Source organism: Trichosurus vulpecula, chromosome 7 (genome assembly GCF_011100635.1).
Source record: "Trichosurus vulpecula isolate mTriVul1 chromosome 7, mTriVul1.pri, whole genome shotgun sequence".
Lineage (NCBI taxonomy): Eukaryota > Metazoa > Chordata > Mammalia > Diprotodontia > Phalangeridae > Trichosurus > Trichosurus vulpecula.
Genome location: NC_050579.1, coordinates 8,960,930 through 8,973,658, shown reverse-complemented (window position 1 = coordinate 8,973,658; position 12,729 = coordinate 8,960,930).

The window sequence follows — 12,729 nt, the reverse complement described above, 5'->3', positions numbered from 1 at the left end:
CTCTTAAAATGGCTGCCCATAGTTCCACACCACTCTTCTAGTGACTAAGAGCCCCAAGGGAAGATGCCAACCTCTTGAGTTTATATATTCTGTTCAGGGTCCAAGGACGTCACAACATGCGACTCACCTGTGTAACCAAAAAGTTTCATACACCTAGGACTCAAACCAAGGTGGCCTAAAAGCCTCTGGTGTTACAAACATGTCACTCAAACCCATGCAAACCAGGCCTTCCTTTGAGGCAAGGAGGTCATTGAAGACTCCTAATTTAATCAAAGAAACAAAGGCCAGACTCATCAAGGGCACTTGGTTAAATAAGTGCTAAAAGAGAAAACAGTAAGAAAGTCCCACCTTAATTGCCAATATTGATGGCTAGAGAGAATGCTTGGCAGGTGAAGAGTCATGTGTGAAGACCCAGCAAAGAGGCCGGTCTAGCAGCCTCAAAGTGTAGGTGGCAGAGAAAAAGGTGTAAGATGATGAGAAAGGTGAGGGGGAGGGGTGACTCTGCAAACTGTCCTGTTACAGACATCTGCTGTCTGTCTTTATAGGTATGACACCAAAGGGTCCCCTTCTTGTGTTTATGCGTGGGCATGTATATATGTCTGAGCTTGGGGTTCTGTGTGCACGTGCACATGGCATGCTGGGGCAGTGTCTGTGCTGGTACTCATGAGGGTGTCTGTGAGGTATGTGTCTGCTTTCTGTGTTTCACTACTTATGTGCACTTATGTCTATGTGTGCCTCTGTGTGTGTGCACGTGTGTGTGTTGTACCGGGGCAGTGCCAGTCCTGGTGCTAGTGAGGATGGCTATGAGGTATGCATCTAATTACATCTGTATGCTTATGTCTATGTGTGCCTCTGTGTGTGTGCATGCCTTCATCTGGCTGTGCATTTGCCTGTGCTTGTCATCTTCAGCTGGCATTGAGCTGAGCATATCTTTGAATGATTTCAGGAGGAGGGAGGCAGAGTAAGATTCCAAGCACAATAAAGGGCAGATGTTTCTTTTAATGTCTTCAGCAAAAAAAGGAAAGGAGGAGCAAGGCCTGGTCTGGTTAGTCTCTCATCCCTGGCAAAATCAACTGGGAATCATGACATAGTAGGCAGAGAAAATCCTGCCTCAGACACTTACTCACTGCATGACCATTGGAAAGTAACTTACCCCTTTCTCTCAGCCTCAGTTTCCTCATCTGCACAATGGGAGTGGAAGCTGGACTCAACCTGGAAGGACTTTATCAGTTCTGAATCATGAAGCCTATAAACATCTTCTGTGGTGAGAGATGGGCCATGGGGAGAGTTTGCCAGAGTTGTGCACCAAACCATAGGGTCACAGATGGGGAAGACACCTTGCCAACAGTCAAGTCAATGAGTGTTGGATCAGGAGTCAAAGACCTCAGTGCAAATGAAATCCTCTGACTTATTCAGTCCAGGTCTCTTTTCTACTCCACTGTTAGCTCTGCCAGCTCCCTATCTTTATCCTACCCCTTGTCACCTCATCTTTACTGGCTACCCGCCTGGTAGCCCAGATAATGATTTCTAGGGAGAGATATCTTTAGACTCGAAAGTCTGGTTTTATGTAGGTTTGGCAACCCTGCCAGCAGGAAGGCTTCCCTAGTCCAACTTGCTGAAGGTCCATCCTCCTGCACCAAGGGCAGAGTTCAAAGGAATAAGGAAACGGAATAACTGACATGCAATATAAGCAATAAAATGGAGTTGGAGCCAATTAAAATCTTGTGTAATTCTGGGCTCAACTTCAGCCCAAAGTCATTTGAGTCATTAGAAAGGTTCCACATTCTGCTGAAGCAGTGACTGAAACCATTGCTAGGGACACCTGTTGGTAGGCTACCTAGCCTTCTGTATTTGCACAAATGGGACCAGCTTCCACGTGAATAGAGCCATAAAGAGTGGGGAATGGCTAAATTCTTAGGAGTGGGGAAATAGATGCAGTGTTAGGGACAGGAAGAGCCTTAGAGAGGATTGTATCCACTCCACCCCCATTTTGCAGATGAGGAAACTGAGTCCCAGAGCCAGCCGAATGACTCTTTGAAGGCCAATATAATACAGTTTAGTTCAGGGGAGGCTGTCTTTGGTGTTGACTAACTGAGCAAAGATCCAAAGTCTGTTGCTTACTCCTTGTGTGTCCTTCACCAAATCACTTTTACCTTTGTAGCCCTCAGTTTCCTCTTCCATGAAATTTCAACAAAAAGTTGAATCAGAAGGAAAAACAATGTGTATTAGACACAAGCCCCAACAAGCATTCCTGAAAGAGCTAAAGAATGATTTTCAAAACCAAATATGAGAGAGGAAAAAATTAGACAAAGAAATGAAAGCAAAGAAAGAAAATTATGAAAAGACAATTTTTTAAAGAAAAAAATGGGAGGGGGAATACTGAAGACAATAAAACCTTAAAATACAGAACTGGCCAAATGGAAAAAGACATACAAAACTTCATTGATGAAAATTGATCCTTAAATATTAGAATTGAGCAAGTGGAAGCTAACGACTCCATGAGACATCAAGAAACAATATAATAAAGTTTTTTTTTAAAAAAGTAGAAGAAAATGTGAAATATTTCATCAGAAAATAACGGACCTGGAAAATAGATCAAGGAGAGGTACTTTAAGAATTATTGGAATTCTACCTGAAAGCCATGATCAGAGACAGAGCCTAGATGCCATAGTTCAACAAAACAGCAAGTAAAACTGTCCTGATATCCTAGAACCAGAAGATAAAGAAGAAATGGAAACAATCTACTGATCATCACCTGAAAGAGATCCCAAAATGACAACTCCAAGGATTATTATAGCCCAATTCCAGAGCTCCCAGGCAAAAGAGACAATGCTTTAAGCAGCAAGAAAGAAGTCAGCCACTCAAATATCATGAAGTCATAGTCAAGATTCAGCAGCTATCACATTAAAGCAGCAGAGAGCTTGGAATATGATGTTCCAGCAGGAAAAAGAGCTGGGATTACAACCAAGAATAACCTACCCAGCAAGACCAAGTATAAGCCTTGGGGTAGGGGAGGTGAGAATGGACATTTAATGAAATAGATGACTTTTAAACTTTCCTGATGAAAAGATCTAGAGCTGAATAGAAAATATAATTTTCAAATACAAGACTCAAGACAAGTATAAAAAGGTTAACATGAAAGTTAAATCATAAAGGACTTAATAAATTAAATTTACAGAGTCCCTAATTATAAAAAAATCCCTAAGTGTAGCCTAATGGAGAGAGCTGCCTCCAGGGCCAGGAAGATATGGGTTCAAGCACAGTCTCTGATTCCCTTTTTTTCACAGCCAAAGAAAAACAAAGTTTATTAAAGATTTGCCATATTGGGTAGACTCTTAGGGAGCCTGAGCATTTGTGATGCTAATGCCAGTGGGCCAGATTATTCTGAGCTGAGCTAGATTGAATCTGAGCCACAGTCTCTGATCCCTTCTGGCCACATGACCCTGGTCACCACTCAGTTCTCCAGGAAATTTTTTCAGATACTAAATTGCAAGAAGCACCTGCTTCCTGTCCCCAGAATGGAGAATAATGGTCAAGACATGGCCTGACCAGGACAACCTCCTCCAGTTGGCTGACCACCTTCTGCATCCTAGACATCATGCCAGTGTCACTTTTAAGGCAGCCTAAAGATTGCATTAGCTTTTTGGGCTACCATAAGACACTGTGGACTCACAGGGAAATTTCAGTCTATTTGGAGATCCAGATTTTTTCTCAGAAGAGCAATTGTCCAGGCACACCTCCCATTAGCTGTGAAAAGACTGTTGACATTCTAATACTGGCCCTACTCTTCATGATCTGAAGGACTGATGCAGCTCACTTAACATATCTGGGCCTCACTTGGCTTATCTTTGAAATGATGACCCTGGAGTAGATGGCCAGTAGGTTCTCTCCTAACTCCACATAATAATGATTCAATAATCATCTGATCTCAGACATATGAAAGTGATTACCTGGCCCCAAGAACAAGAATTTATATTTGTCCCTTTTTGGTTTTATCTCATTATATTTGGCCTAATGCTCAAGCCTGTCAAGACAGGTTTGAATGCTCATTCCATCATCTAGCATGTTAGGAGTCCTTCCTGACTGTGTGTCATTGGGAGCCTCACAAAGTGTGCTGTCTATGCCTTTCCCTACATCACTAATAGAAACATGAACCAGCGCAGGGCACCCACAGATCACAGGACACTTTCCTGAAGATACTTTCCTGTCTTGTCATTGAGACAAGGATGAGAGTGCATCAGGTCCAACCATTTAATCAGTTCCAAATCTACCTAACTGTATTGCTATCTATCTAGCTGTAATCTCTGTATCTTTCCTAGGAGAATAACCAGAGAAACTCAGTTGAACTCTTGGCTAACCTCCAGGTAAATGATGGCTGCTGAATTCTGTAACCTAGCAGGCTGATGACCTTGTCAAGAAAGGCAATGAGGTTACTCTGGCTTGACCTGCTTCTGGCAAAGTCATTTTCGTTCCTTGGGTCAGATGCCTACATTTCTAGATCTTCATTAACCCCAGAATTTTGCTAGAAATTGAGGCCTAGAGTTTATAAACTCTGTAGTCCTCCATTTTGTTCCACTCTTTGGCCTCCTGGGATCTCTCTTATTTGCCAGGATCTTTTCAAGACCACAGACCATGAATGGCTCAGCAATCACACGTCAAGGCTTTTGGCACCCAACAGGAGAAGTCATTTGAACCTGGCAGTTTGAGCTCATCAGAGGTGTTTCTCAAGATGCCCTCTTACTCCTTTCCTCTTTGCCGGGTTTGTTCATTCCTTATTGGAATATGCACTCTGTCTTTCCTTTTCAGGCACTCATGGAGGTGACACAGCACACGGAAAACACTCTGACTCTGAAATTCGAGGAGCTGCCTTCTGTGAGCCAATTCTCTCTCCTGGGCTTGTCTTAACCATGTGTGTCTGTTCCAGTCTCTTTACTTCTGGAGGCTTCTGTTTCCTTCCCCTGAGAAATGAGGAGGTTAGACAAGATGGCCTTTGAGGTCCCTGACAGCTGCCACATTATGATTCTATGGGAATTATAATGACCAAGCAGCACAAGAATCTAGAGAAAAAATACCCAGAAACAAAAGAGGAAACAGAAACAGAAATTTTTTGTTACCGTCTTATTAAAGGTGGTGCACAGATTTTTAAAGCAAACACCGAATAACAAATTTACAGTTTTATGGACAATCATCCCCTTGCCTTATTATTTGTGTATGGGGCACAATATGACTTAGAGAAGCTGCAGAATGTAGTGGAGAATTCACTGCTGTTAGAGCCAGGATGACTGGGGGTGAAGTCTTGCATCTAACACATTGTGGCTGTGTGATGCCAGGCTAACCACTTAACCTCTCAGGGTTCTAGGCAGATTGCTAAGACTGCAAGTTGTGGAGAAGGTGCCAATCTGCATTCACAAAGGGGATTTCCTCACTTGGAAGTTCCTCAAACCAATGAAATGTCAGGTACAGTCCCTACCTCCAATTTGTGGACTTAAACCAAAGACCATTGAATCTTTTTATGGACAGAGGGAAGATCAAAATATCAATTCAGAAGAGGACGGCATTGATACTATATCCACATCTGAGACCTCAAAAGGGAATGTGAACTGGTCTCAAGCCCAAAAAGCATTCCTGGAAGAGCTAAAGGAGGATTTAAAAAAACAAATTAAAGAGGTCAAAGAAAAAATGGAAAAAAAATCACTGATGAGGACAAATCTTTGAAAATAAAAATTGGAGAAATGGCTAAGGAGATTCAGAATCTAATTAGAGAGAATGATGCACTGAAAAGTAACATTAACCAAATGGAAAAGGAGGCTCAGAAGCAAAAAGAAGATAACAATTCATTAAAAATTAGAATTGAACACATAGAAGCTAATGACTCTATGAAGCATCAAGAATCAATAAAACATAATCTAAAAAAATAAAAAAAAGAAGAAAACGTGAAATATCTGATTGGAAAAACAACTGACCTGGAAAATAGATCCAGGAGCAACAACCAAAGAAATACTGGTCTACCTGAAAGCCATGATGAAAAAAAGGGCCTGGACGGTATCTTCCAAGAAATCCTCAAGGATAATTGCCCCGAGGTCCCAGAACCAGAGCTTAAAACAGTCATTGAAAGAATCCACCAACCACCCTCTTGAAAGAGATCCCAAATTGAAAACTCCAAGAAATATTATAGCCAAATTTCAGAATTATGGATCAACGCTAAAATACTGCAAGCAGCCAGAAAGAAAGAATTCAAATATCACAGAAGTACTCCTAGTCAGGATCATGCAGGATCTTGCAGCTTCTACATTAAAAGACAGGAAAAATTGGAATATGATATTCTGAAAGGCAAAGGAGTTTGTACTACAACCAAGGATGAACTACTCAGCAAAATTGAGCATAATTTTTCAGCAAAGTAGATGGACATTCAATGAAAAAAGGGAATTCCAGACCTTCCTGATGAAAAGGCCAGAGTTCAATGGAAAATTTGATCTTCAAATACAAAACTCAAGAGATACATTAAAAAGTAAACAGTGGGAAAAACCTTGTTAATCAATAAGGGCAAATTGTTGAAATCCTTATATAGGATTGTTTCATATATGTTATATATAGGTCAGTCTTGAGAATAGTACAGTTATTATGAAAATTGAAAGGAATATACATAGACTACAGGTGTCAGTATAAAATAACTGCTATAAAGATAAAAAACATAATTAAGGGGTGCAAAGGGATTGTTACGAGAGAAGAGGTAAGGAGGAGGTAGAAAAGGGTAAATTACACCACTGGAAGAGGCACAAAACATATTATAGTAAAGGGAAAGAAGGGAAGGAGAAGAGCAGTATTTGAGCTTTACTCTCATCGGATTTGGTTCAAGAAGAGAATAACATACTCTGATAAGTATGGAAATCAAACTTGTCCTACAGGCAGTAGAAGGTGAAAGGGGAAAGAAAAGGGGTAGGTGGTCAGAAGGGAGGGAAGAAGTAGCAAGGGGAAAATGGTGAGATAAGGGAGGGGAATCAAGAGGGAGGTAAACTGAGGAAGGCGGCAGTCACAAGCAAAACTCTTTTGATGAGTGGAAGGGAGGAGGGAGAAATAAAAGCATGAACGGGGGAGGGGGGGAAGGGTGGAGAAAAAGACATAGATAATAATCATGGCTGTGAATGTGAATGGGATGAAGTCTCCCATTAAAGGAAGGCAGATAGCAGAATGGATTAAAAACCATTATCCTACAATATGTTGTTTACAAGAAACACATTTTAAAAAGGGGGATACACACAGGATAAAGGTAAAAGACTGGAGTAGAATACTTTGTGCTTCATCTAAATTAAAAAAAAAAAAAAACAAAAGCAGGGGTAGCAAACCTAATCTTAGATAGAGCAAATGCAAAGATAGATTGAATTAAAAGGGACAGGGAAGGACACTGCATCCTGCTCAAAGGCACCATAGACAATGAAGCAATATCATTACTTAACATATATGCGAAACAAATGGTATACCATGCATATTCTTAGACGAGAAGTTAAGGGAGGTACAGGAAGAAATAGATAGCAAAACCATACTAGTAGGGGACCTTAGTCTCCCCCTCTCTGAACCTGATAAATCTAACCTCAAAATAAACAAGAAAGAAGTTAAGGAGGTAAATAGAATTTTAGAAAAGGCAGATACGATAGACTTCTGGAGAAAAGGGAATGGGGATAAAAAGGAATATACTGTTCCCCCAGTGGCACATTGCACATACACAAAAATTGAGCATATAGTAGGGCATTAAAAACCTCTCAATCCAGTGCAGAAAGGCAGACATAATCAGTGCATCCTTTTCAGATTATGATGCAATAAAAAATTATTTGTAATAAAAGACCATGGAAAGATAAACTAAAAACTAAATGGAAACAAAATGACATAATCCCAAAGAATGAGTGGGCCAAAGAACAAATCAGAGAAGCAATTAATAACTTCAATGAAGAGAATGACAATAATGACACAACATAGCAAAACTTATGGGATGGAGGAAAAGAAATTCTTAGGGAAAGTTTTATGTCTCTAAATGCTTACATGAATAAAATATATGAAAAGGAGATCAATGAATTAGGCATGCAACTGAAAAATCTAGAAATAGAACAAATTGAAAATCCCCAATTAGATATCAAATTAGAAATATTGAAAATCAAAGGAGAGATTAATAAAATTGAAATCGAGAAAACTATTCAACTAATAAATAAAACTAAGAGCTGGTTTTATGAAAAAAACAACAAAATTGATAAAACTTTGGTCAATTTGATTAAAAAAGAAGAAGAAAACCAAATTACCAGTATCAAAAATGAAAAGGGTGAATTACCTCCAGTGAACAGGAAATTAAAACAATAATTGGGAATTATTTTGCCCATTTGTATGCCCATAAATATGACAACCTGAGGGAAAAGGATGAATATTTACAAAAATATAAATTGCCCAGGTTAAGAGAAGAGAAACTAAATTACCTAAATAGCCCCATCTCAGAAAAAGAAAATGAGCATGCCATCAATGAGCTCCCAAGGAATGAAATCTCCAGGGCCAGTTGGTTTTACGTGTAAATTCTATCAAAAAATTAAAGAACAATTAATTCCCATACTTTATAGACTATTGTGTTGGTAAGCAAAATGAGCTTCTTAGCACTTAGTTCAACAAGTGCCCTTGAAGAGTTTGGCTTTTGTTTGCTTTGATTAATGCAGTGAGTCTTACTAAGTGCTAAGCCCCAGGACCCAAATCCCTATTAGGTGTAAAATCTTAGTGGCTGTAGATTGGCAACTAAGGTGGGGCCCAAGGTGGGGCTAACTCCAGGGAGGGCTTAGTTTACCTGTCTGGGAGAGCAGAGGCTTTTAGACCACGTGGGTTTAAGTCTGCCTCTCTGTGAAGATTCTAGGTCACATGGGTGAGTCGCATGTGTGACTCACCCCTGAAGCTGAAAAAGATATAAAAACCAGGGGTTGGCTGTTTGTTCTTTGGAGCTCATTCCTACAGCAGTGGTGGCGTGTGACTCTGGGCCAGCCCTTGTTCTGAGCTCCCAGGCTGAACCAAGATGTTGGTAACTATGAATCTGTATTGGGTCTGTCTGTTGATGTTTGTACTTTGTTTGTAATTTGCTTTGAAGTTCAGGGTGCTGGCTTTTCCCCCTGAACTAAGCGAATGATATTTGTATGCTGAATTAAAGTAAGCTTGTCAACCCCTTTAACCTTACTTTCCTTATTAAAGCAGATCAAAACAACCTGTGTTTTCCCAGCGTGCCGGCAGCTTTCTGGGTGCTGGCTGTGGGTGGATCTTACACCCCCACAGAAGCTGCTAGCCGGATTGTTGAAATAACTATTTGGAGTCCAACCAAATTCTTTTTATGACACAAATATGGCACAAATACCTAAACCAGGCAGAGTCAAAAGAGAGAGAGAAAATTATAGACCAATTTCTCTAATGAATATTGATGCAAAAATTTAAGTAAAATATTAGCAAAAAATTGCAGCAAATTATCACAAGAATAATACACTATGACCAAGTAGGATTTATTCCAGGAATGCAAGACTGGTTCAATATTAAGAAAACTATCAGCATAATTGATCATATCAGCAACAAAACTAGCAAAAACCATATCGTTATCTCAATAGACACAGAAAAACTTTTGACGAAAACAACAGCCATTCCTATTAAAAAGACTAGAAAGCATAGGAATAAACGGAGTCTTCCTAAAATAATAAGCAGCATCTACCTAAAACCATCAGCAAGCATCATATTTAATGGGTATAAGCTAGATGCATTTCCAGTGAGATCAGGGGTGAAACAAGGATGTCCATTATCACCCCTATTATTCAATTTGATACTAGAAATGTTAGCTTTAGCAATCAGAAAAGAAAAAGAAATTGAAGGAATTAGAATAGGCAAAGAAGAAACTAAATTATCACTCTTTCCAGATGATGTGATGATTTACTTAGAAAATCAATTAAAAAAGTACTTGAAAAAATAAACATCTTTAGCAAAGTTGCAGGATATAAAATAAACCCACATAAATCCTTGGCATTCCTATACAATACTAACAAAGCCTGACATCAAATACGAAAGAGAAATTCCACTTAAAGTTACTGTAGACACTATAAATATTTGGGATTCTACTTGCCAAGACAAACTCAGGGCCTATATGAACACAATTATGAAATAATTCTCATAGAAATAAAGTCAGATCTAAATAAATGGAAAAACATCAGTTGCTCTTGGTTAGGCCAAGCTAATATAATAAAAACTACAATTTTACCTAAATTAGTTTACTTATTCAGTGCCATACCAATCAATTACCACAAAACCTATTTTACAAAGCTGGATAAAATAATAACAAAATTCATCTGGGAGAACAAAACATCCAGAATATCTAGGGAATTAATGAAAAGAAATTCTAGGGAAGGTGGTCTAGCCATACCAGATATCAAACTGTACCATAAAGCAGTAGTCATCAAAACTACTTGGTACTGACTAAGAAACAGACTGATGGATCAGTGTAATAGGGCAGGTACACAAGCTGCAGTAGTTACCAACTATAGCTATGTACTCTTTGATAAGCCCAAAGAATACAGCTTCTGGGCCAAGAATTCATTATTTCACAAAAACTGCTGGGAAAATTGGAAAATAGTATGGCAGAAACTGGGCATAAACCAATATGTTACACTGTATACCAAAATAAAGTCATGATTTAGGAATAAGGGCTGATACTAAAAGCAATTTGGGAGAGCATGGAATAGTTTACTTATCAGATTTATGGGAAAGGATGAATTCAGGACCCAATAAGAGATAGAGAGCATTACAAAATGCAAAATGGATAATTCTGATTTTGTTAAATTAAAAACTTTTTCTATAAACAAAGCCAATGCAACCAAGGTTAGGAGGGAAGCAGAACATTGGGAGAAAATCTTTAAGACTAGTGTCCCTAATAAAGGCATCATCTCTAAAATATACAAGGAAGTGAGTCAAATTTATAGAAATACAAGTCATTCCCCAACTGAGAAATGATCAAAGGATATGAACAGGCAGCATTCAGAGGAAGAAATTAAAGATATCTATAGGCATATGAAAAAAGTGCTCTAAATCACTACTGATTAGAGAAATGCAAATCAAAACAACTCTAAGGCACCACATCTCTTCTGTCAGATTGGCTAAACTGATGACACAGGGAAATGATAAATACTGGAGAAGATGTGGGAAAATTGCTACACTGTTACATTGTTGGTGGAGTTGTAAACAGATCCAGCCATTCTGGAGAGCAATTTGGAACTATGCCCAAAAGGCTGTAAAAATGTGCATACCCTTTGACCCAGGAATACCGCTCCTAGGGCTACATCCCAAAGAGATCACACAAGTGGGAAAGGGACCTATATGTACAAAAATATTTGTAGCAGCTCTTTTTGTGATAGCAAGGATTAAAAATCAAGGGGATGCCCATCAATTGCGGAATGACTGAAAGAGTTGTGGTATATGAATGTAATGGAATGCTATTGTGGTATAAGAAATGGGGAAGATATGGACTTCACAAAAATCTGGAAAGACCTACATGATATGATGCTGAGTGAGAGGAGCAGAACCAGGAATACATTGTACACAACCCCAGATGTATTACTTCTGTGATGACTAACTTTGATACACTCGGATGTTCTCACCAATAGAAGGTTCAAAGACAGTTCTAAAGGACTCATGATGGAAAGCACTATCTACATCCAGAGAAAGAACTATGGAGTCTGAAAGCAGATCCAGGCAAACTATTTGCTCTCTTATTTTTTTTTCTCTTCTTTTTTGGTTTTGTTCCTTCTTTCTAATGATTCATTCCATTGGTCATAATTCTTTTTTACTACTTTACTATTGTGTAAATAAGTTTAATGTGAAGTTACATGCAGAACGTATATCAGGCTACACGCCATCTTTGGGGGAAGGGGTGAAGGGAGGGAGGGGAAGAAAATTTGGAACTCAAATACATGTGGAACTGAGTGCTGTAAACTCAAAAAAACTGAAAAAGTAAAAAATAAGACAGCAAGCAAGGCAGTGGGTGGGCTTCTGGGGAGTGACCTCAGAACCTAGGAAGAAGGGGGGCCTTACCCATGGCAAAGCTGAACAGGATGACAAAGTAGACCAAAAGGAAGTGAAGCAGATCTTGGAGGATGACCTGGAATAGACTTCACAGCCCCCAAGCGGAGCCTCATAAAGTAAGGAAACGTTGGTGTCAGAGGCTCCAAGTTCCCAAGCTAGAATGTGTCAGAATCTGAATTTAGCTCTTCCTGACTCAAGTGTACTGACCTAAACTCTTGACTGCACTGCTTCTCTTGTGGTGACTCCCAAAATTCAGCAACCTGCTGGGGATGAACTTCTCCAACTGATCTACGCTAAATATTCAATTTGATTCAGTTCAACAGACATTTATTATTTTGACCTCCCCCCCATAATGGAAGCCTTGGGAATGCAGGGGCTCTTTCACAGTCTTTGTATCCAAGAAATGCTTGTTGAGTGACTGATGTGAAAATATGTTTCATGTGAATGTATATATAGAGCCTATATCGGATTGAATGCTGCCTTAGGGAGGGGAGAGGGGAGAGACGGGAGAAAATTTGGAACTTAAAAGCTTGTGGAACCGAATGTTGTAAACTAAAAAGAAATAAATTAAAATTTAAAAAATGCAAAAAATAAAATACATTGATTATTAAAGAAACCTATTATTTTAAAATACAGTTACCAAAACACTTTTTTAAA